Source organism: Notolabrus celidotus, chromosome 7, assembly GCF_009762535.1.
Source record: "Notolabrus celidotus isolate fNotCel1 chromosome 7, fNotCel1.pri, whole genome shotgun sequence".
Lineage (NCBI taxonomy): Eukaryota > Metazoa > Chordata > Actinopteri > Labriformes > Labridae > Notolabrus > Notolabrus celidotus.
In genome coordinates this window covers 11,774,264-11,800,013 of record NC_048278.1, presented here as the reverse complement: position 1 = coordinate 11,800,013, position 25,750 = coordinate 11,774,264, and the positions used below count along the sequence as shown (strand labels likewise).

The 25,750-nt window shown below is 40.2% G+C and overlaps 1 protein-coding gene and 1 long non-coding RNA gene across 3 annotated transcripts in view; both read left to right on the top strand.

The window, feature by feature from the left end:
- Positions 1-25,750, top strand: part of kcnq5b (potassium voltage-gated channel, KQT-like subfamily, member 5b) — a 133,275-nt gene that overhangs the window by 5,681 nt on the left and 101,844 nt on the right. The gene's annotated exons all lie outside the window — the stretch shown is intronic.
- LOC117815826 lies at positions 10,888-16,105 on the top strand. Its single transcript, XR_004631856.1, has 2 exons — positions 10,888-11,075; positions 15,821-16,105. It is a non-coding gene; the product is annotated as an uncharacterized LOC117815826 (long non-coding RNA).

Genomic DNA, 25,750 nt, shown 5'->3' with positions numbered 1-25,750 from the left:
GGCCACCTGCAAACACTCCTAAGCCTTTTGTTGCTTGAGTGCAAGAGAACAATACTAACAATGAATTTATGGTGAAGAACAAACCTATATTTTTCTTTTCTGTATTGTTTGGTCCGAACAATACAAGCAAGAACTGCCTCTCCTGACCACTTGGGGGAAACTGAAACCGGTTGGGAGCTCGACCTAAAAACATCTTTTTAGATTCACATGACAACTTTGAAAGCTAAAAGTTGCACATTCCGCAGTCATGGGACACTTATTTTAGTGTTAATTTAGAGTTATTGTATTTAGACATCTGATAAAGGGAAGTTCTGTATCAAAGGGCTATACCCGACTTAAATTTTCTTTAATCATGTATTCCCCCTTTTTAGTCTGTACCACACTTCTTCATGGGCCTGTACTTGTCTCATGTAAAAGTAAGTTTATCAGATTTTTATCAGTGTGTCAACTGTCTGCTGAACACTAAATCATTCACAGCTGACAACTTCCTTAGGTTTTCATACGGTATCAACATTTTCAACGATATCGTATAAAGTGATTAATTGTGCTCGTGTTCAGTAGCAGCTCAGCTTGCAGTCTCTGTAACCTTGCAAAGCATCACTGTAATAACAATATTGACACTTCAAGCTTTTTGAGAAAAGGAGCCTTCTGAAATAGTTTGGTTTCTGTTCAATATCTTGTAAACCAAGAACACTCTCTAATCAGAAGCCTAAAAAAAGCAGAGCACTGTCAGGTCAGCTGCCCAGCTGGCAGCCTGGCACCTTGGATGCTTCATTCAGAGCTTTACCAGTACAAATCTCCTTGTCTCTTTTATTAAGTTATTTTTTGGAAGGGTACCTTTGCAAACAATTCAGTTTCTAGTTAAACAAACTTTTCACTCCCTGATAGCATTTTTTTGTACAGTTTACAGACTGTCATGCTGTTGCTGCGCTACTCTCTGTACAACAAGGCAGCTGAAAAAACAAAGTGCAGGGATTTCACGGATTCCACCTCCAAAATTTTTAAATGTCACTTTTTTTATTTTCTTGATGAATCCCAGATTTTTAGGGGACATTCACGTTAAACTCTCTGTAGCCTTGTCTTCAGCCACACTGGATTCAAACGTCTCTCTGAATCTTGAATATTGTCATTTCTGTCACTCATGTAAGTCAGTGTGAGTTCCTGCTCCATCATGTGAATGCATGTTTTTAATTCTAATTTGCTTCAGCAAATCTGCTTGAGCAGCCAAAGTGTGGTTGTGATACCTTGCTAAGGTTCAATTTCACCATCCAACACTTCCAGGTGGCAGTGTACACAGAATTCCTTTCCTTATCATCCTAGTCTGAGGCAACATGAGGAACAGGTCAGAGGAGTGAATATGCATATAAGCCTGCCCCTGCTCTGGCAGTTATCCTCTGACTGGTCCACACCATGCATCCTCATGGCACTGCTGCTTTAAGTGATATCTCACCTTCAACGCTCACACTTTCTGACATACATGCCTCCAGGAATAATTTAATCTAGAAGATCAACTGAAATCAGAGCCAAGAATATTTTTTAATCAGGTCTTCAAGCTGTCATTTATTTTCAAAAATAAGATCTACAGGTGATACATGGAGTAAATGCAATGCAAGTGTCTTGCGCGTTCACTCCACTGTGGTTGCATTTTCCTGTACACTGTATGACTACTGCATACATGTACATTTTTATCCTTTGCCCATGTGTGACAGCAGCAGCACTGAGCCAGTCTTTGTGCTGTGCCGAGCTGCGCCAGGGGTCCCAGCCTGCCCTCCTTCCTGCTCGCAGACACATACACAGTGCTGCCATTCATCTCACCTCTGGATTAACAGGCTCTTATCCTCGCAAGTATTTTCAGCACACAGGAAAGTGTGGGGGATAGGGATACAGTGTTCCTCCACCTCAGGTTTCTGAGCTGGAGTGGTGACATGAACTCACTGCTCTCACTTGTTAAATATCTATCAGTGGGTTTATTGTGAGGAATATTTGGATTTATAGACTGCAGTAAAGGCTGCTGGCTCATCCTGAAAGCTGAGTTTGATAGGGATTATTGGGCATTTGAAGCCAACAGACACAATAAAATGTTTAGTAGACATCTGAATGAATAATCAGGCGCAGCTCTAAATCCCAGAGCTGTATATTACTTTTTGAGCTACAGTTTTATAGTCTAGCCATTGACACTCTGTCACCAAGAAATGTGTTTTTTTATCTACAAATCCACACTTTATTGTCTTTATGTCCTCTGGTGTCAAATACGTCCCAATACTGTTGTAGTGTATGAAGTTTCATCCTACTCCCAATTTAGTGAGTCCAATCAGATTTAGCTGACTGATACAAAGCTCTGATTATTTCTCCACTTGCAACGGCTAAAACTCCCATATCAGTCTGCAAGACTCACTTTTACCTGTAGACTGCTTTTTGGTGTTCCTCTGTGTTTTCTTATGTAACCATCAAAGGATTTTGGTCAGCTGGTGAGCTACAATTGGCAACATCTCAGCCGGTAGCCAAGCTCTAGCCCCCTCCAAAAAGCCTCAGATAGACACTGATATTCCATTCAGATCTGCTTTATGGAGTGTTTTTTACCTGATTTTTTTTTTTGTAGAAAAGTGTAGACCTCCTATGGCAAATCAAATCTGGTCCTGGTAAAACCTAGAGAACTCGGGGTGCTGGTGGCCTAGTAGTCTAAGCGCCCCACGTATAGTGGCTACAGTCCTCAACGCAGGGGTCGCTGGTTCAATTCCCGGCCGGTTGACCATTCTCTGCATGTCCTCCCCCACTCTCTACTCCCCACATTTCCTGTCTCTCTTTAGCTGTCCTATCAAATAAAGGCAAAAAAGCCAAAAATATAACTTAAAAAGAAAAAAAAAACCTTGAGAACTATGAAAACTTAGTAAGGGATAATGTAGAGTTGGCAGATTGCTTTGCTAAATAGAGTTGCAAGAAGATGAACCCTCTGCTCATGTTACAAGTTTAATATTTGGCATAACTATACATTATCACACTTATTGGCTACCAACTACATACACAGATAAGCTGGCACTAGGCATTGATTCCTAAATTATTTCTAAATAGCTGTAGCTGAAAAATAGTCCCTCAGTTTAATTTTTATTCTTATCACCCAACTTACTGACAATATTGTACATGGTCCCTTCACAACTGTTGAAATCAACAGGATTAACCGTTTGCTAACGAAAGGAGGCAACATTATGATGTGTTCAAGGTCAGGTTAGTAGAATGACTTCTAAATGAGGGTTTATTAAACTTATAGATTATTTTAATTGTCGTATTGTGATTCAAATTGTCTACCATTGGGCCAGCTTTGGTGGTTTCACCTTAGAAAGCTCTCTCTGTAGATGCTGTTTCTGTTTCACATGATGTGGTCTTAATATTTTTAGACCTTTTGACACTAAAGGCATTTTGTTGCAGGAAGTAGTTTGGGTTGTGACTTGAAAATAAGCTTCTCATAAACATCTAAAGCAAAGTTCAATAACTTAAAGAGAGGAAAGAAAACCTGGTGTGCAGTGACAACAAGCAGAGGTGGGATGTCTCTGTCCAGATGGTGGTTGCTGTGTCAGTGCGAGGGCGAGGAGCGGAAACTGTGTGAAGATGGTCACGAGGTATATTTGTCTGAGACAGCTTTATGAGCAGAAGTGAAAGTCTTCTGCAGACGTGAAAGAACAGAATTTTTGTTTTCATTTAGATGCTTACAGTGGTAGTACATGTGCTTTACTGTGGTTATGTAATACTGAAGAATGTCATTGTGAGTTGGGCATGCTTTCTGGGGTTTGCATATTTTAGCACTTGCGCTGTAATTTATTATACAGTTTACATAACTGATTACCATGTTTCAATGCACACCATAACTTTTGAAGAGCATCTGCTGTCACTGTCAGATCTAACCACAGCCATCTTCTGGAAAGTATTGACTTGTTTAAGATGCATGCATTTCTTTTTGGAAAAGGATGCAACTTCATTCAAACTACAATTGTGAATGTAGCTGTAAGCTAAAGGTCTTTGCAGGTCCAAAATGATATATCCTAGTCCTTATGGAGCTTGGTCTGAGAGCTAATAACCAATCTGAATTCTTTGTTTACCCTTGTTATCTGATCCCTCATCAGCCTTGTCATCCTACTGTTTACACAAACGGCACTCATTCATCACTGACTTGATCAGCTCTGTTTGAATGATTTCTGGGATCCAATTTGGTATTAAACTAAAAAGACTTTGGACCCACTTATTAGATTAAAAACCAACCATGGGCCTATAACAAGAATCAAGTTTCATATAGCCTGCCTTAACCCTGACAGAGGAGACCTCCATAGGCTGTCACATGAAGCTGGTTATCAACCTGATAAATCAACACAGAGTTACACTGAGCATGTTTACATGAAGGGGGCAGTGTTTGCAGAATACAACTTGTGGCAAACATCTCATTAGCAGATTGTCATATTTTATAAACTCGGGCCAAGAAATTATTCAAGACTATAATCAACTCTCAAGCATGAGCAAAATGAGGGAAGAGCTGACGGACAAGAAAAAAAATGTCAATAAACAAATTACAATATGAATTCTCATTCTCAACAGATTTTTTTTCCCACCAGACCAACATAATACATGACTTAATGTATGTATATGCAAATCTCTATTCTGGTTTAAAACCAGTCGCAGATGATGGGAATAGCCTGCTCATGGTTTCATGTTTCAGTCTGGAATTCACTCAGAGGGAGTTCCCCTGGCTCTGTTTTCAGGGAAGTCCAAACACAAAGACAAGCCTTGCATTGTGGGTATTGTGCTGTGACAAAAATACATAAAAAACATCAGAATAGCACCTGTTTACCTCCTTTGAAATGTCAATCTGCTGTCACACTTACCACAGAAACATATTTCTCCAACCTGATTAAAATGTATCGGATTAGAAATTTCAGCTTCACTGTTTTCATCAAATTATCAATTATTTAATCCAAATAAAATAATTTAGATTTTTGATTTATAATTTGTCCTGGTGCTTGTCATTTACCAAACCACAACCAGCTACTGGGTGGACATGAGTTTAATATTTGCCCTTTTTCCTTCTGTTAGTGTTAATAGCGCTGTGACAAAACTTTGATTTATCCTAGTTTGATTATACACTAATGATTTACTATGGACTGATAATGTTTTTTAATATATTGTTTCATTTTGGCTAATGTGAAAATAAACTAAACTAAGGTAAAAATGTCCATTATAGATGAAGCAGTTTAGAGTGCAGTGAACCAATTGTCTATCTAGCACACCTGTCACTGCAGGCACAGTTGCAACATGGCCCTTTTCTATATGAACACACTTTTGTTCTTGATACTTTTATTTGTTGTCAAATAAATAAGATATACCCATATAGGCCCATTTTCCTTTTAAGGGGACCATAACTTCTAAAAAAAAACAAATAAAGCTGCCTGAGCAGGACATTTGACAGAAAAAGTAAAAACAGTTTTCATGCACCTCTGATTTAGCTACAATTTGAGAGCCAAAAGGCTGCTTTCACTTCCTTCATATGGTCAAACTGCTTCCAATCTGGGCAGAAACTCGAGGCCACAGCCTGGAAGTCAACCCACAATTGAAGGCGAGGCTCTCCACTTGGCTGCCCCTTGAGTCTCACTTTCTGATGAGTATTTCTTTTGGGAGACTGCCCCAGTCAGCCACTTAACAGGTTGTATTCTGTGCATCACCTTCAGTGAGATACAATCACCTTTTTCTTATCTGCTTGCCCCATTTCTCTTTATTACCTTTCCTGCCTCTCACCCCATCATATTTACTGCAACGCCTCGTGTGATTTTGTGTTATTTTTGCAGTCCTCTCATCTCATCTCCTAAGAAAAACCTCATCTCATACAACCGTAGAGGCATTACATCATAATGACATACACCATCAGATGTGAGTGGTGTTCAAATGTTGAATGTACATCTCTTCATCGCCTCTTCCCACTTATCCTTCCTTGATGTTTCTCCCCTGTGGCCTATGCAGACTGTGCTGCTTGTTTGCATTTCTGTCATCACTGTGCCTTTTGTTAGCACTGCGCTGAGGCCAGGCTCTCGCTCAAAGATTATCACCCCTCATAGTTCTGCCTCTTTTATTAGCCTATTTTCACTTTTTTCATACTTTCCTGATCTCTGCATCTTTATCACGAATGTGCTGGCAGATGCTTGCCCAGAGGGGAACTGACACAGGGGGAGGGAGGCCGCTTGACTTGTTTGGAGATCTGACTGTAATCTGATATGGAGGGTTGCACAGGCAGATTGAGGCCTAATAACTGAGTTTATCTGCCAACTGCTGAGGTGCTTCAGAGCAAGCCTCATGCAAAACACATAGTCAGCTTCTTGATATGTTTATATGTCGTAGAAATCCCTCAATGAAAAGGCCAATTTTTGGCAATATCTTGTTGCCATAGCAATTGATGCTGCCTTCTTGGTGTTGCCTTCAAAGCTGTAAAAAGGCGCCTTGGATGAGTTTCAATATGCCAATAGAAATAAACCAAAGTGAGTGTTCCTGCCTGCATGTGCAATTCTGTCAGTCACTGCTGGCATCGCCCCTACCGGCCATGCTGTCACTGCTGTGCCACTATGGCCAGCAGTTAGTCACGGCTCATACAAGCCGTGCCCTATCCACCACTACTGTGCTATGTTTAGGCATTCAGTAGCTAGTTTAGGTTGCATTTGGCCTGTTGTGTCCCTGTTGAGGTGAACCCAAACCCTGAATATCTCAGACTGCCCTGATCTGATCTAATCTATTTCTTCCATTTGTTTTTAGTTTTTAACGTAGATTTACCAGAGTAGAGGAGTTCTTTACTCTGTGATTGATATTTCTCATTTGAGCTTGGATGCAGTATCAAATATTTTTCACCTTTAACTTTACATTGGTAATTCTGCCATTATAGAAAACAATAAAATGTTTTGGTGTATTCCCTTATTTTGTTAAAGTGTGTAAGTAACTGATATATCAGCCAACATCGAAGACCAGCAGTATAAAAAATGCCTCAGGAAAGGCCCCATCTCTCCATAAATAGCACCACTGTTCTTTTGTTCAAATGTGACGTAGGCTACACAGTACTCATCATGAGTGGGGGTGGGGGGCTTTATGCAAGGACAAAGGATATTCCACTATCTTCATTCAGAGCCAGGGTGAGGATACATGCTGAAGATGGTCTCGGGGATGAGGGGTGATGGCAGCACATCAGGAAGACACAGCAATGGGCGATGCTCGTGGGCACTCTGCTTGGCACGAGCCTGGTAACACTGCAGCATAGTTGGTGATGGGCCAGAGGCCCTCTGACCTCCCTGACTTACCCACAGGGGCAGTGCTACAGCTGGGAAGCCAGCCTGTCCCTCAACAGTCCCCCACCCCCGCCCTATACCAGCCCCTGATAGGTTTAACCTTAAATGCACGTCAGAATTGGCTTCTCCTCACTCTATGAAGACAAAATTGACTGATTCCATTTCGGTTTATGTAAAGTCACATACTAGTGCATTAATTTTTATACTTCATGTTGTGACTTTTGAAAAAACAGCATTTGGATCATTGTTTGCTTCTCTGTGGATTTATTTCCCCTCTCTTCTCCTTTCTAATTCTTTGGCAGCTACTCATCAGATGTAATGATGCATAATTGTGTGAATTTTGTAATAATGTTGTCATTGAAGCAATGAACCACAGTATGTGCTGATCGAGTGAGCTGAGTTCTCCTGCTTGTTGAGCTGTGTCAACTTAAACCTGGCTCTACTGTCATTCCCCAGCTGCATATTCTGGCTCAATCATACATGGCTTAATTTCCGAGTCAAATAATTGTTAAACATTAAAAGTCAAGCTATAAGATTCGAAGCAATCAACTATTTCAAATGAACGTGTTATTGTTCGGAAACTTCACTTCTTAAACTCTGCAACTTTGCTCAGTTTGGTCCCAGTACATACTTAGCAGGCTGGATGAGGTAAGGTTGTGGTGGCATTAGTTAACGTTTTGATATCAGGTGTGTAGAGCATGACAAGGCATTAGATTTACCATAGTCTGTTGCTACTTAGACTGTAATGTTTAGGCTATTTAGAGCAGCATGAATGAAAAAGTTTTAAGTACAACTGGCAAAGCAGTTAAAAATGTCCAGATGTTGCATTGATATTTTTAGAAGATGAATACATGCATGCAAAATAGTCTTACCAACACAGTACATCAAATTAGGTTACAGCTGTGATGTCTAGTACCCTAATAACCATGAACTGTAGCAACACTGACATAGTAAGCTTGATCAGAATGAGCTGGACCTTATTACTATTTAGATAATGATATGCCTCTTGGCCTTTCAGGTTGTTCTTTGCTTTATGTCTGTTGCAGCAGACCTAATAAAGTAGCTAAACATGTTAATGCACATTATCTGCCATTTCTTCATATCGTTCTCCCATCCCTCCTAAAGTATGAGGACGAATGATCATATTACCCTGCTCGCGGCATAAGAGATGATGTTCCTTCATTTTCAATCTCTATATCGCTATTATAATCAGGATAAGCATCCCAGTGGCAAACAACGGTTTCATGTTCAGTTACAGAATGCAGTGGAAGCCCCACCAATTGTTCCTATAAGGTATCACAGGGGCAAGAAATAAGGTAGATAACGTTTAAACAAACAAATCATTTAAGTTTTGCACAGCTGCAGATGTCTTCTGCACCAAACACCTAACCCTGGCACCCTAGATATACACATGTTTGAAAATGTCCCTTGCAGACAAACTGAAAAATTGTGATGTCAGCTCTTTCCCCCTGCTGCCCCTTGTAGCTGTGAGCCCATACACAGCCCCTCTTTATGGGAACACAAAAAGCTCAGTGTGGGAACTTCAGTGAAGGGCAACCTCACTCAACTTCGGTAGAAACTACCAGCTTGGAGGCAAAAACAGAGTACATGTTTTGTTTGTTGTGATATCCAAGTGATACAGCTACTCATGTCCCTGACTATCTTGTCAAAAAAGCTAAACTCATCTCAAAATTGGTAATAATTGACTACAACTTTATGAAATCAGCCTTTTTCTACAGTAGCTTCTGACAGCCTTGTTTCTCTTAGGTTAGTTTTTTATGACTGTAAGTCAGAGTGGTCAGAGGTCAACTAATTTCTGAGTCTCAATATTATGAGAGCAAGACATATATTCTTGTCAACTGTGGTTTTTTATGCCCTCCTGCCCTCAGGCAAACTGAACCACTAAGAGTCTTCAGAGCTATTCCAAGGCTCACAGTCCCACACAGCCAAAAATGAGATAACATTCACTGGAAAATGGTCAGCTGGGTGACAGGACTGAGGTGAAAGTTAAAATAAAATAAATATAAAATGAGTTTAACCATTACATTGCTCTGTTAGCACTTTCTTGTAGCGCACTTGTCAGAACACATCAGCTGTAAGTTTGCTCCTGAGGTCACCTCAGGCAAAGTCCTCTGTCATCCAGATACAGAGAGCGTGATGAGTGTATATGTGTGCATGTGTTTGAGGAGGGGGTTGGGGGGCTGAAGTAGGAAGAGATCTCACACATACTATCGACATGAAGAGGTCTACAGTTGCTCCACTTTTGGAGCATTTTTCTCCCCAGGCCTGTGGCGGTGTAATGTCATTTCCTGCAGCTGCCTTTCATGACACATTTAAACATATAGTTAATTTGAATGAGTAAACAAAATGTAAGCATCTTTTGTAAAAAGACATAAACTCTAAATTAAATCACACACACACAAATCTCACAACGCTGGAACATATTTAAATAACAATTAGCTTAATATACTGCAGCTACAGAGGAGCTCCAGCAATATGATCTTAATAAGAGACAAATGGAAGAAATCCATAAAGGACAAAATCATCTGTCCCTAAATTGCAGGTGCATTGGAAAAAAGAGGAAATTATTCAATATTTCACAAAAGAGATGTTCCTTATAGTAATGACAGTCATTATTCCAAACAGTGCGGTGACAAAGAGGATCATTAGTGTTGTGGCACAATGGGGGACTTAAACATCCTATACAGTATAAGCTGTGATAGTCATGTTTTACACAGCCGAGTCTCAACAATAAACTACAATAGATTTGTGGATCAAAAAAGCTTTGATGCAGAACAAGAAAACAGAGCACTTACAGTGTGTTTCTATAGAAAAAAATAATCACCTAAATATTGACCTTGACCTGCTGTTATAAAAATGAAAAGAGGGGTTTCTAGTCGTTTAGAGTTTCATTTGCTTGCGTTTGTCACTCTGTGTCTAGTAGTCAAAGAGCACAGATGATTTGAAGACGAGAGAAGTGAAAGAGTTTGCAACAAGTCCTCGTTCCAAACTTGCCTCATCACCCAGCTAGCTCAGCAGCCTTATGCTTTAAACTATGTCAATCAAGGTTCCCTGCTAGAGTCAGTTTTGCCAGTGCAGGGCTCCATGGTTGTGTTACATCTACTTGCACGTAAACTGGATTAAAAAAATAACACCCAACATTGTGAGGATGAAAGTTATTTATACGAATGGCTACTTAGGTAAGGTGAAAGGCCGTATGGACATTATTTATTGATGAAGCTAAAAAAATAGTTCCTCAGATTCAATGATCGGTAACGCATCACTGCAAAAGGTTCTTGTCAGCTCCCTGGGACGAGTTAACATTAAACAGAGTATTTCAAGTCAAGTTAAAACCGCTTGCTTTAAAACATAATAATAATTCACATGAAACCGAACATTTCAAGGGAAATGTTTGACAATAAGCAGGACTTCTGCTGGAATATCTATATTGATATTTCTGTTCTCATTCAGCCCTCCATCTCAGACTCATCATGTGACACACCTTTTAAACGTCAGTGAGGCAAATGTCACAAACCATCAGAGGTAGATAACAGCAGTAATGTTTCTGACTTTGCAGAGATCAGCAGCTCATAGATGCACTCACGAGCTCTGCTGCCATTGCCAGGACAGGATGTGGCTCCACTTTTCCCTCAGAGATGGTGATGGCCTAGTGCCCAGTGGCCCCTCACATCGGTGCCCACTAGTTGTCATTATTTCTCCACTCAAGACCAGCCTGAGACAGACACTCGCTTTTAGCCACAGTGTCAACAGGTAGAGGTGAAATGTGCCAGTATGTGTTTACTATTGAGATTAATCGTTGCCATTTCGAGGTTTTGATTAAGCAGAATCAGGTATTTAACAGACTGGTGATCAACAAGGACGTCAGGTAATAAGCAGTTGTAATCAAAGTGTCTTGTGTGTGTCTTACTCGCTGGTTTTTCACAATCAATCAGTGTCTAAAAGCTTGTAACGAAAGCCACAAGGACTCAACACAAGTGTTTACATTCATTATAATATCTTAACAGTGCTACATTTAGTGTTATGAAACCCAGGGTCAAGTCATGTTCAATCATTGTTGAATATGTTAGTCTGTGTGAGTAACATCACATCCAGCCCTTCACTCACAAAGAGTCCCAGACAGATGCTTCAATGTCGGTAACCATCCCAATGAGAGTCTGCTAAATTGACTCTGAGCTGCTGCCCAAAGCTTTTCTCTGCCAGGTTATGGCTCTGTATCCCTTGACAGATCAACTCATAAGTGTTTGTCTTTACAAATAAGCTTGACCCCGCAGCATGCCATGGGGAGGAATGGAGGAGGGGTTGAATTTTGGGAATCAAGCTGAGCAGGAACCCACAACAGCTGCTTGTTGGAATAACAGAAAGACACGGGTCATATTACCCATACAGGCTTTTATTAGTCGAGCTCGACTACAGAGAGAAAAGATTAGTATGAAGTACAGTAGCCTGATCGCATATCGCAGATAAAAGCACTGTGAAGGTGTGTTGACAGAGGAATACATCGCCATCAGTGTGTTCTTTGTAAAGGTGCATTGTAAGCTTAGAGCCTTTGTTGAAGCATTTTTCCCATCAGGTCCTCCCCAAATATGTTTTTTTCCTCCTAAGATATTTCCACATCAGGAAAGCGTTCTGTACTTTCACATGTATTGATCGTTAATTGATGAAATCCTCCAGGTTTCTGCTCTCTGTTGGACTCTCCATCAGACTGGCTTGTCACAATGATAAAGTCATGCTCCTGCTGAAGCTGGTTTCTACATATGGCTATGAAGGGTTTGGGAAAAATATTTGTCAAAGTAATTTATATTTTAGACTGGCTGCGGTGTAGAGGATTGTGAAGAATTATTGCTCTTGGCACTCTGTAGGGGGATGGAAAACCACCCGCCGTTATTGTTTTTTATAGGAGAATTGAGCATGTTTTAATGAGAGAATTTATTCATAATTTATATTTAAATCTAATCCTCAAACTTGAAGTTATGCATATTTGTCCCCCTCAGTCCCAAAGTGCTTTTTCAGCCCTCACAAAGTTATATCCAGTTTCTCTGCAGCGGAAAATTGAAATTAAAGCCAGTAGTCAAACACACAGTCGGCTCAAACTAGTTTCCTGTCATTATTAAGGAGAAGTTAATTTAGAGATAACTCAAAACCACTAGTATGACAACAAAAGAGTTAGGAATTTATGGTTGATTTCTCTCCAAATGTTAAAGAAAAAAATCCAAGGTGAGTGTAAGAGTGATGTATCTTTCATTAAATCTTGTAAGACTGCACTATGGCACTGAAATATTGAGTCAAATTAAAGTGCATAGACCAAAAAAAAAGAGATGCCAACTCTTTCGATCATCAATGAATCACTTCAGTCAATAAAAAACGTCCAACATTTACTTGTACCAGTTTCTTCAATATAAGGGTTTACTGCTTTTGGACATTATGATAGCATATCAAGTTTAGATTTCCTACTGATGATTGGACAATTTTAAAGAGATTGACCTCTAATTGACCAAACAATTCAACAATAAATCTTGATAATTTTAGGTTATTTTTAATGGAGATTATATGCAGTTATATTCCTGTACCTTGCCGTCATTTGTCCTTTTTAATTTTGAGGATTACAGTACAAATCCTACTCTAGAATAGTTAGATAAACACCAGAAAGTCAATCATATAATATTGTACCAACTGCAGTGGCTTGTAGTATAGCAAAACATTATAATTTAAACAATCAATAACAGTTTTAAACTGATACATATCTTGGAAATGCTGCCAGCTCAAGTATAATTTTAACATAAGCTGTTAACATTGCACAGTATATTTTACCAGATTTTGTCAAGGCCAATGAAATGTAAATTTGAAACCTGAAAACTTAAACCTGCAGCCCGTCTATGTTCTCTGTGCTGCTCAGCACACTTTGTTGTGGCTCCTGAACATTGAAACTGTCATCAAGCTGATGCAGATATTTTGGTGTGCCTATTGTACATGAAAAGGCTGGAATGGGATGGACATTTTGCATTTTTCTGTGTATTGTCTTCGCTCTCCTAAGACCTAAAGGATGTCAGAGCATTGCCATCTTTAGCGGTTAACCTGGTGCTTTTCTATGACGACTCTGCACCAAACCACTGGAAAGAATAGGCAATGTTTAGCATATTTTTAGCATCTCTCAAAACAAGATTGTTCATTTACTGACAGCCTACTTTTAGTAATACGCTTGGCGTGTCTTATTGTGCAACAAATATAGTTGTGTATTTAGCCGTTTTTATGTTACATTGAGTACTTTGGAGGGTCACATGTTTAGTGTCACAGTTTTTATTGTAGCCAAAACTTTACATCTTCATTTTTTGGGGTTTCAGAGTGGCTGCTTGAGCCAGATGAATCCTTCACACAGTGGAAAATTGAAAAAGGCTCCCTCCCAGCTGGCATGTATTAAAATCCCACATCGTCCTTGTTCTTTCTCTATTTTTTGTTGTTTTTGTTGCTAATTGAGTCGTTTTTTCCTCAGCCTTGTTTTGCCATGGGATTACAGAGGAGTGCTCACAGGGTTAGCTTGTTTTGACCAGCTCTGTTCCTTTGTGACTTTGGCATGTGTACTTTCCAAGTCTGGCTCGTCTTGTTTTGTTTCTGTGTTTTTAAAGAAGAGTGGTTATATGAAATGTGCCATTCAGAAAAATCTTCCATTCATGCTTGAACTTAAACTCAGTTTACAGTGTATGTACCCAGCCATGAAAAACTTTAATAGTTAGCGTAGTGCTTTTTGGCTCAGACATATTGATTTTCTGTTGGCACTATACATGTAAGCGTGCATTGATTCAAACTCCAACCTTTGGCACGACATCTTCATTCTCAGCTTATATTTCCCATTACTGATTCCTGTTAGATATGTCCTAATACCATGCCTGCTAAGTAAAATGTGGAATCGATGAACGCTTCCAGAAATATGAATCTCTGTAAATTTTATTTGAGGATATAAACCAGGTCTTAGCTGAGCACCAATTGTAGCTGGTAGCAAGGGGGCTGTCTGTAATCTTGATTCTAGGGATGTCAACAATTAATCGATTATCGATTAATTGATTGTTAAGAATGTACTTGAACACATTTTTTGTTTCCATTTTCTATCACGTGGAACAAACGTCATGTGGTCTCATATTTCGTTCAGCTATCTGGGAGGTGTTTAACGTTTAAAGCATGTTTCGATGTGAATCAGCTGACTACAGTTGTTGCGCAGAGAGGAGATGCTCAGCTGGGGGCTGCGGCTGTGTGACAGGTCTCCACGAGTGCTTTGTCTCTCTGCCCCCGGACTAATAATGACCCAGTTTCGCTCCTTACTGACACCTGACTGTGTTCACATGCTTATTTTACTCAATGAGAACGAGTAGACAGAAAACTGGACACTGAGTCCAAAATATGTTTCTGTTCAGTTCTCTTGTTGCAGTAAATCCACATGTTGAAGTCCGGGCCATCACTTTTCTTTTTTTAAATGATTAATTGATCGTTAACATTTCCAAGATGGATTACGGGAAATACTTGAAATTTACATCCCTACTTGATACCATAGACATCTGTCACTTCTGTAATAAACAGTCCCACAGTGGGTACTTGTAGCTGATAGGTTAAAGCACGGGTCCCTTACACAGAGGCTACAGTCCTTGACCCAGTGGCTGTTGGACTGACTCATGACCTTGGCTGTTTGCTGCCTGTCATCCCCCACTCTCTTCTCCTAGATTCCCTGCCGCTCCTCAGCATTCTTATCCAAATAAAAGCAAAAAAATTTAAAAAACAATCCACTGTAAATGACCACAGTAACCAAACACAGATGCCACATTCAAATACTTAATTTCACACTAGGATGTATAGTGTAGAAATTACACTAGCTAAAAAATGTGCCCACACAATGTGCCATCAGACATTGAGACTCGTATTTACATTTCAAGTTTTAGCCTTATTATTCATTCAGCAAAAATTTAACCAAAACTGTGTAGGTGGAGACCATGGCTCTAGTCTGCACCTTGTTAAATATCAGGGGAGGTGTAGGCTTCAGCAATGTTTCAGTGCAGGGTTATTATTCAGACTTTGAAAGTGTGTCAGTTTTGGATGGTTGATCAGAGGATACTTGAAGAGGATACTTGAAGTCTCTGATGGGTGTTTTTTTTTATTTACTGACACTTCATAGACATCAGATTTAATTGACAAATCTAGAAAACAATCAGCAGAATTACTGACGAAGTGAAAGGCTTGAGGTAAAATAAATGTAGTCTTTTTCGTTGTTAACAGTAAACCATACAGTCTCTGTCATACTGAGTTTGTTCTTTAAACCTGAAAGTCTGAAATCCAGTGTCTTGCCCTCTGTCAGGCTGCTCATGAATACAAGAATATAATGACTTCTAAACAGATTGCAGTGCTCATACATACATTGAGTGCCTCATCAGAAGAAATGAAAAAAAAAGAATGCACTTGTTCTTGTCTCTTTCGCTCATGTTTCACCTGTTTGATCTTTAATGCATGTCAAGCAGCTTCCTCATCAACCATCTGCTGCTTCATCCTGAAAGGCCTCTGATCCTCCTCCTTCTGCTCCGTCTGCGCCAACCACCAACCTGCCTGCCCTGCAGAGTTTGCAGCGACCTTTCCTCTGTGCGCTTACCAAGACATGTTTGGGCTGTTTAGTGGTCTTATGCTTAGTCTTTCCATCTTGGATTGAAACCTCAACAGCACTGCAGAGAGGAGCAGAGATCAAACTACTGAAATACTTAAAATATAATAATGAATACTATTTTATCAATAAACATTTGAAAACTTAACGTTTTTGGAGAGCTGGATTTTGACTTACAGTGTCTTATGTTTGTCATCTGCAACTTATTGGCAGGATACAGCGTCAGCATCGCCACTCACTGCTGCCCAGAGCTATGCCCCTATCCTTAGTGAGCCCAAATCTGCCCACATGCTGATGATACGCTAAATGGGGAGGGGTAACTTTTTGTATTGAGAAGTTAGTCCATAATGGCTCTGATAAAAATGTGATAACAAAGCTTATTACATGGTCAGTTTGAGGTCATCCAGAGGCACAATTGTTGTCATTATCACTGGAAGGTTCAAGCCTGCACTTACAAATACTAGAGGCTATTTTGACCCAAATAAATACATAATGGCTCATGAAAATACTTCAAAAGAGAACTTCTGCTGAGAAATGTGGGGTGCAACTATCCTTTAACCTGTGTGCTTCATGAATTATGATATATTTTCAGTAGCACAAGTCTAGCGGATGCAAATGCTAGTCGGTCCTTTTGTGTATCAGGCCCAAAGTTGTCAGGAGCGACAGTGATTAAGAAATTTAAAAAATGTTTTTTTTATACAAACTGTTCTGAAAAAATACATTACATCAGTTATTTCAAATTGAAAGATTTTCATGTACCTCGTTGGCAACTATTGAAGTACCCTGTGTTGCACAAACCTGTTTGGGACTCATCGCATGAATAAATTTAGTCAGGTCAGGCTGCTGGACTCTCCTTTCTGTCCATGAATCAGTTGTATTCTGTCCTGATCTGCAGCTTCTATTTTTCCCCTGTGACAACAGAGTTATGACCTTCCCCAGCGGAACAACTTTCACTCTAGTGAACAGCTGCTGTTTACCCCTCCTAATCACAGGCAGCTGAACATCCGTCAGACCACTAATGAATAAAATTGCATCATATCGGTCCTTCCCCCTCTGTAACTTAATGATGCTTCATGCTCTCTAACATACTCTCACTGTAGCTCTTTTAATTTGGGCCCACCCACTGTCCCTACAGGCGTTTACAAGGACTGAAGCACCCGTGTGTTTGTGGCTAAGCGTCTAGAAGACTTGTCTGTCACGGGCGAGTCGAGCCGTAAAACTACAGATGAGAGCCGTTAAACACACAGTTTTACACACTCTTTTCTTCTTCTGTATATTTAAGACCTCCAGACTGGCTTTTACACTTACCTAATTTGCTGCAGTAAACTTTGACATTGTTATGGCGTCTGCTGTCTCTTTTGTCTCAGTTCTTTGGTTAAAAAAAATGGCATGTAAAAAATCTGATGAGTGTGTTGATTCCTCCATTTGAGGACAAATATGAAGCTGGACTCATTACAGCTGTAGCCATCAGTGACAGAGAGAAAAAAGCGTTGTCTTTTACGGTCCTGTAAACACAGTGTGAAGTTGCGTGCCTATTTGTTTCTCTCTAATTAAACTGGAACACAGAGGACTTGTTAAAAACAGCCCTCATATGTGTTCCCGCTGGCTGCACAGACAGCAGCCATCTTTCTGTGCCACTGATGTCACAAAAGCTAATTTTGTATGAGCCATGTTTTCAGTTTCAGAGCAGTGCTTAAAGGTTGCTGATCGATAACAGATTGTCCACACGCTGCCCAAACTGCTCATTTTAATGTTTTCCATGTCAAATGTATCCTTCATCCTTTGTCATTTCAAAGATAACAGGATGAGAGTTTTTGTCAGAAAACACTATTTATGCATATTGAATAAAATCCGTAGAGACAGGCACTGCATGGTTTAAAAAGGTCAGGGATGCTGCCAGGGAGTTGGGGCCGCAAACCTTGCCAACCCAAAAAATAAAATAAAAAACACCTTCCAAAACTTCTACGTGATATTCTTTATACAGTTGAATTCATTATTTGATGCAAGACTGGTGAGAAAAAATGTGTTGAAGGGCACTTTTGCAGCACAAATATTTAGATGTTAACACTTTGATTGTAAAATTATCCAAACATTAGAGTAAAGTAAATGTCACTAAAAAAAACATTAACTCTGAAATAAATTACACGATGATCTATAAAATGATGTTAGAATAGAAGGAAATAAGAAATGTACGAGTATCATCAATTTTTTTTATCAATGCATGGTGCACTGATCAAATGTCAGCTTAAAGTAACAAAAACAATTTTTTCTGTTTTTTCATCAGCCAAATTTGTGTCAAAGCTTTTGAGAACATTATTCCTCCCTCTGCTGTTCTTTGTTATGCCTCTCTTTTTCAGTTTTGATCGTCTAACAAACCTGTTGCTTTATTTTGATCCAATGTAATTTTATTTTAAAGGAGCGACAACTTAACTATAGATTCATCATTCAGAGCTATGACAAACTGCAGAAAGAGTGATCTTAAAGTAATGGAAGACTGTTCAATTTATAGCTCTCCCTGACAAGGCACAAGCTCTTCATTTGATTTTTGGATGTGTAATAAATCAAGAAAACATCAATTCAGTGTCGAACCACCTTTTCAAAAGATGCCACCATATAAAAAGTAACTAATGTTGGAGGGGCAAGAGTTGTTTATTTCACATGATCATTTTTCTGTCCGCTTTGCCTTGTCTTTCTTTTTTTTTCCTTTTTGGTCTGAAATCCTTAATTCTCTTAATGCCACAAGCCTGCACCTGGACCCCTCTCACACTGCCAGCAAGAAGTGCTTAGGCTGGGTTTCAATGCAGGACCGGACCATGTTATGTAAAAAGAGGGTTGGGAGTCAAGGAACGTGGAGGCGATCTGAATGCTACTTTTTCAGCAAAAACAGGAAAAGACAAGGAAACCATCATTTATATCAGTACACTGTGAGGAATATTCTGGTGTGTGGTGTCGGGTCAATAATTAAATGTTGAACAAAAAACGTCACCTGGCCCAAAGACGTCACCTCACATTAACGAAAGTTTTCACCGAAGGGGTTTCTTGTACTGATATGGGGGAAATGTAACCATAATGGTGTTTTGGTTGGAGCATGGCTGCACACAGAAGAGAACTTGAGTAGCACTGAGTTGAACTGTGGGAGTTTAGAGAGCTGGGAGCAAAAGTTTTACCTCACCCACCTGCAGAGTGGGCCTCTCTCTCTCTCTTTCAGCGCTCAGTACATCCAGAGGCTCAGCTGGGCCTAGCTCACATCTGCTCTACATGATCATTATGTAGGCTCAAGTTGAATCATAGAGGGCGGCATCAACTCCACTGCCACTTATGCCTTGAGATGCACAGCAGCAAACTCGTTTTGTACTCTCTGCAGGGTTCATGTTGTCATTAGAAACACAGATATCCTGTTTTTCTGTACTGGATTTGATTGTTTAAATGTAAAAAAAAAAAAAAAAAAACATTCTTGTGGCCATATTAATCAAATTTGGCTGTTAGGAACCAACCGTTATTTTGTTTTACACTTTAATCTCTTGCCAAACTTATACATCAGTATACACAAACCTCATGAGTTACTTTATTTATTAAAGATTCCCATAGGCACCAGCACTTGGATTAAGATGACATGACATGACTGACATGTCTTAGTTTCTTTTTCCACGATTAAACTAGACTGTCCAACATCGGATTACAAGTGCACCCACATCATTGCTTCTTCTATTCAAGGCAAGCATTTAGTTACCCAAACTGGCTTTTCTAAGTTTGTTCCTATTATAGCAGCACGTTGTTCTGCTGCTGCTTCACGCTGTGGCTGGATATACAGGCTGTCTGCAGTGTGCCATCAAATATGCCCTTTTAGTCGCTTCACCTGCAGCACATGTTCTTTAGCTGTGTGACTCACAGGAGGAGAGGATGTGAGCTTTTGTTCTGGACTGAGCCCTAGTGTTATAAAATCTCAGCCATCACTGTGTCAGCTTGATTATCTTGTGCATGTTTTTTTTAACATGATCTCAAACTAGTATCAGAAATGCACAACATAAATTTTAGTGCACTGGGAAAAAGTCAAGTCTACCTGTAGACCCAAGCAGCTGATCAGCGTGCTGCAGGTGAAAGAACATGTATGTGTTGAGTCTGCGAATAGAGCTAACAGAAATCTGCTTTTTACAGAAAGAACACAAATATTTCTGATGATAGTATACACTAGTGCTGGCACAAATGATTATTTAGATAAGCGACTAGTCACCGATTATTTTTTGCGATTAGTTGACTAATCGGATCATACGTAAATTGCAGCTTATCGCACCAGCATGCAGCTGCTTTTATATAACCATCATTCGTTTCCAGCTTGAAGTGTTTAAGGTATGTGCTAACTAAAAATAAAGAAAATTAAGAAGATAGGTCATTCAACTTTTAATGAATTTTGCAGCTTGTAGCAACATTTCTGACATTTTCTACAGTGATAGTGCAAAATAAAAACAAGGCACTGCTCTGGCCTTAAACATTTTTAGCTCTAAATGTCTAGTGCATTGTAAGATGGAACCAAAAACTATGCACTATGTATAGTTGCACTATGTATAGTTGCACTATGAATACTAAGTAAATAGCTAACTGTTGATGTTAATGTTAGCAGCTAACTAGCCAATTAGCTTACGGAGATGACTGTCCCTCTTCGTCAGAAATTGAAACAGCCATGACGTGCTTCCTTTTCAGATGCTCGTGCATCGCCGTCGTAATGCCATGGAAGGCAAGTTCTGCCTTTCAGATTTTGCATTGCACATTCTTCTCTTTTAATTTGGAAAAATGCTCCCAAACTTTAAAGCTCCTTAGCTGGCTTAGCCATGATACTGATTGGGCCTAACTTTTCTGGTGACATCACGGCTGACCCTGATTACCACTACTGCGCATGTGCATCAAGGACAGAAAGGCAGACAAGGCAGCAGAAGGTACAGCTGCAGTTTTGAGAGTAAAACACTTACACCCACATCATAGGCCTTTCTTAAAAGTAGTTGAATTACATGGTTAAATTGGTGTTGGCTGCAGCTGTTGATAACCTGGCGTCTGTGGTGGCTCTTTGCCTGGTTACTCTGCAGAGAAGCCGAGCTGACTGACATCTCCAGTGGGTGATACACTTACCATTGACACATACCTCACACAACTCCATTTCAAAATAATAATAATAATAATCCCTTAAACAAAAACAATTAATGAAAGTAAGTGATCCCTTTAACAAAAAACAAACATGCAAAATGTACAGTATGCAGATCCATCTGAACATCTTTGCAGTGTTCAGATGAATCTGTTTTTTGCTTGAGTTTCACAGGTTTACCGTCCTCAGTGGCTTGGTGAGGCCTCTAAATGGGACCTAAATACAAGGAATTTTCTTTTTGTACAGTTGCTGATAAAAATGAAAAAGACTGGATGTAGAAAAACAAGAGCAATACATAGGGGTAAAGAAAACCACACATTTGTGTCTGTATAGGATGAGGGACTGGATCATGTAAAGACAGTGATTAATGTGATTTGAATGTGAAAGGCAGCTGCCTGTGTTGGCAGGCCACTCAGCCATCATGGCTTCGCCCACACACTCACTGTCACGCTTTAAATATGAACCCATCAGCTGTTTCCCTCCCTGTACTGCATTAATACACACAGGCACACACAGACACGCACACATAGATCACTTCAATACATGAACACATAAACAAATACTCACCCAATGACCACTCATGCCTACACCCACCAGGCCCACAAACTCTCTCACACACACTCAAAGCCCACAGATCATCCAGTCCATACGTACATCCATGACCCATTCATCTGTTCACTTAGCACATCCACCTACAGTGTGCACACATGCATCTACACATGCATCCACTCATGCACATGCTTTGTGTCTGCCTCAGCTGTCACTCTCTGACTGTCACATAACTGACAGGCACTTTGTGAACATGGGGCCTTTGGATTAATTGAACGGTCGAGGTGGAGGGGGGGGGCAGAAGTATAAATATCCATATGATGGATGGGCAACCACCACTTGGGGTCTACGAAATATTAATCATACTCCATCTCTGCCTCCGGTCCTCGAGCATTGAGAGGTGTGGACAGCAGGTAGAAATCAAGCAACAATAGCTGAGGTAATTTTTTGCAGATTTGTTTTCCGCAACTTGTTAGAGGTATTCATAGCCTCAGTCTGAAGTGTGAGGGTGGAGCATGAAAACAAACAGCAGCCTCTTCACCTTCCACTTCACTGATTAGACATAGAAATGTGTGGTAAACAAATAATCAAAGACACATCATTCTATTATTTTTGAAAGCATTCAGTGCCTCACTTGCTATGTTTACATGAACCACTAATAACTGGAATAATAGGCTGATTAGAATTAGAAGAAACTGGTCTTACCCGGCCGCTGCGGAATATAAATTTCATTTTGGTCCAGCGGGATCACGTAGCAGATTGTTATTTGGTCTATTGGGGTACAATTATTCTTACTTTGCAAGCCTTCCCAATGTGACGTTATGTGAAGGTCCTGCTGCATGCCCCAGTACAGACCCACTGCATGCAACCAATATGCCCAGCTCCGCCCATCATTTGTTTGTTTTAACAAGACTTATCGATCCAAATAGCTTCCCACAAGGACGCTTTAGTCAACATTGTACCACTTTTTTTTTTCTTTTAGTTTTATGCAATGGATGATTATGACGCACGCACGCACGCACCAGTGCACGCATGCACCACGTATAAAATGCAAGCCGTTTAGGACGACATTACATGTTTTCATGCTGTGCTCGCACATAAGATGGGTTTCAGATGTTGAATTTCTGAGTAGTCACATGTGCATGGTTTTCCAGTGATACTTATTAAATCAATGATTATCCATCTCCATGATTGAGCCTCGCCTCATTCATTTTGTTTTTATTGACCTTTGAAAACCTTACCCTGGTGAATCCAGGGCTGGCTCAGCTTATCATGACGGTTTGTCGTTGTGGTTAAGTGAAATATGATCTGGCATCAACAGTGCAGAGTGTTTATTTCTGAATATTAACTGGATGTTTTAATTCTGTTTCGGTGCCTGATTTGCTGTCCTGCTGGATCTGCTGATTGCGTCATGCTCTGGCAAGAATAGAAGTTTTGCGTATCAGTCATGGATCTGGTGCAATTTAGCCATACAGGTGTGCTGTGACAGCCGAGTTCATTTGCAACACATTTTCTACTATAGTAGGCAGACTGGACCAGCTAGATGTCTTTGTGCATTCAAAATACCTACATTCAGATAAAATACATGCATGCAAAATCTGAATCAGATCACTTATTTAGCATCCATGAAAAAAGTGGACTTTGATACTGGTGATTTGAATTGGGTTGAAGAAATACTGTTGATGTGAATCTAGTCTCAACTCCATTTTGACATAGATGATGGAGAAGTTCTGGCTTTGGTGTCCTGAGGTCAGAGTGCAGGGTCAGATACAGAGCACTGCTTCTGGAGTTGGCAGACAGTGCTCTGCTGAAGGACATGTCAGCATGGGCCAACACCTGGTTTTGGGCCCGCTTAGTTGTCACATCTGAAAAATGCAGCCATGACACCACCACCTTATTTGTCTCTGCTGCTGGAGCAAGGCGGTCTTCAGGCAGTTTTGAGTACAGAGAAATGCCATTTCTTTCCTCTACTGCTTTCACCATTGAGTTAAGAAATGTGCATCACATACAGTTCTTAACGCTAATAAATAAATGAAATAGACTTTAGTTCATGTTTCTGACATATTGTCAACGTGTGATATTCTCCTAACTTTAGATATCTGAAATTTTGCAGTTTAAGTTGCAGCTAAGCTTTATCGTAACACTGCAGCCTGGATTATTCTCTACAGTTGTGAAATGATGTATTATAGACTGTTTTGCAACTTTTTTGCAGTAAAATATGGATTGTCCACCTTGAAAGCATAGTTAATATAGAAATAAACGGACCATTATCATAAAAATGTAAAAGAACAACCACGTTTAAGTATAGCCAAAAAGATATGATGCAGTTATAAGCTGATGGAGCAGTTCAATTTAATTTCATCATGATGTAACATTATTTGACTCACATGGAGCTACACTATAGAGAGCTTCTTTAAATAATTTGAGCTGGGGGCTGATGGACTGAAATTCAAAGCATCCATCACCACTGTGACCTCCATACGGTGTTCATTGTGCTCCTTTAATACCACTGCTGCCTGTCTCCAGTCGTGCTTCCTCCATGTAATCTTTTGGTGGTGGGGAAATATTTAGAAATTCTCTGCTTTTTACAGCCAGAGAATGTATTTTGCATTTTATGACATTATGCTAATGTCATGAGCAGGCTGAAAATTCCAATCCAAAGCACAATATTAAATATCCAAAGCAGAATTTGTCAGGAAAGCCTGATGTGGGTCTTTGTTTTGGAGACTTAGAGTGCAGCTCTGAAGCTACATGCAGAGAGAGGGAGAGGGAGTGAGTGAGAGTTCAGAGAGTGGGATAGCGAGAGAGGCAGAGAGAGAGACTTGGGGACGACATTGGGTATCCATCCTCTCAACATCCACAGCCTTAATTAGAAGCCTAATTATACAGGGAAATGTGATGCCAGGGGAGAAAAGAGGGAGGAATGGGGGAGGAAGAGAGCAGAGGGATGGCGAAGAGGTGGGGGGGGTTTCAGGCTTTAGAATGGCAGTGCTCAAAAATAGACCCCCGCCCTCTAACCCCCCCATGCTGCTGCCACCAGCACCTCACAGCTCGTCATGTGTACCATGTGACCTCCCAGGGGACTAAAACACAGCAGCTGTTGAAGCCCCCCCTCCAAAAAAAATATTGTTGACTTGAGTCTTTAGATCATTGTTTAGCAGTTTAGTCTCTTCTGTCTGGTTTATGTAGTCTTAACCCTGTAAGGCAGGGTGGCCTGTAGTCTGTTTTTAGTCTGAGGGCTGAAATGGAAGGTAGAATAAGAGTAAATGCTGTTGCCACTTGTTGAGCTTTTTAATTTGAAAAAATGAAACTGAAACAATAAAAGTGAAGCACCGTCTCCCTCATCCCTAGTTTATTTCACCCTTGAAGAATTCAGCAAATGCATGCTTTTTTGGTTATATTAAACTTCTATGTCAGCAAGTACAGCTGCAAGCCAGTCCTCTGTGCCTGTAACTAAAATCCCATCACGTACTATCTTTTCTCTCGGGGGCCCTTTCTCACCTTCTCACCCTTTCCTTAAACTTGTCACTGCTGCAGGTTTTTAATTTATCTCAGTCCATCTACCTTCTCAACCCAGTCTGTCTCACTTTCTTATCTGTTGCAAGCCAAGCTGTTTTCCCAAAGTAGCCATCTCTTAATTATTAACACTGATGTTAATGGCAGCCTCGGGACTTAAACCTCAAAAGGTTGACATATCACCAGCGTTAGCATATGTGGCACCTTATGCGTGTGTCCATCTCAGGAGACTTTCTGCAGAGTCAACTAAAGCCCCTAATATGCTCTTGGTCCGTGCTAGCTGCATCGTTCTTTTAGCTGCAGAGAACATGCTGATGCCTGCTGCTGAAACATTAATGAGGATGCTACAGAACAGAAAAATCTCCAACTGAGGGTATGCCCTAAGTTCCTACCACTTCCACCACCCTACTGTGACTGAAGATGTTTCAGATATGTAAGAAAGCTTTTCTCAGTACAGCATGATCATTTCATAAATCACATTTCCATTAATAGATATTAAAGCAGGGTGTGCCGTTTGTTGTGAGTGACTGTGATTGACAGGTGGCAACCATGGCAATGTGTGTCCTACCTGTTGCTTAAATATGACAACTTCTG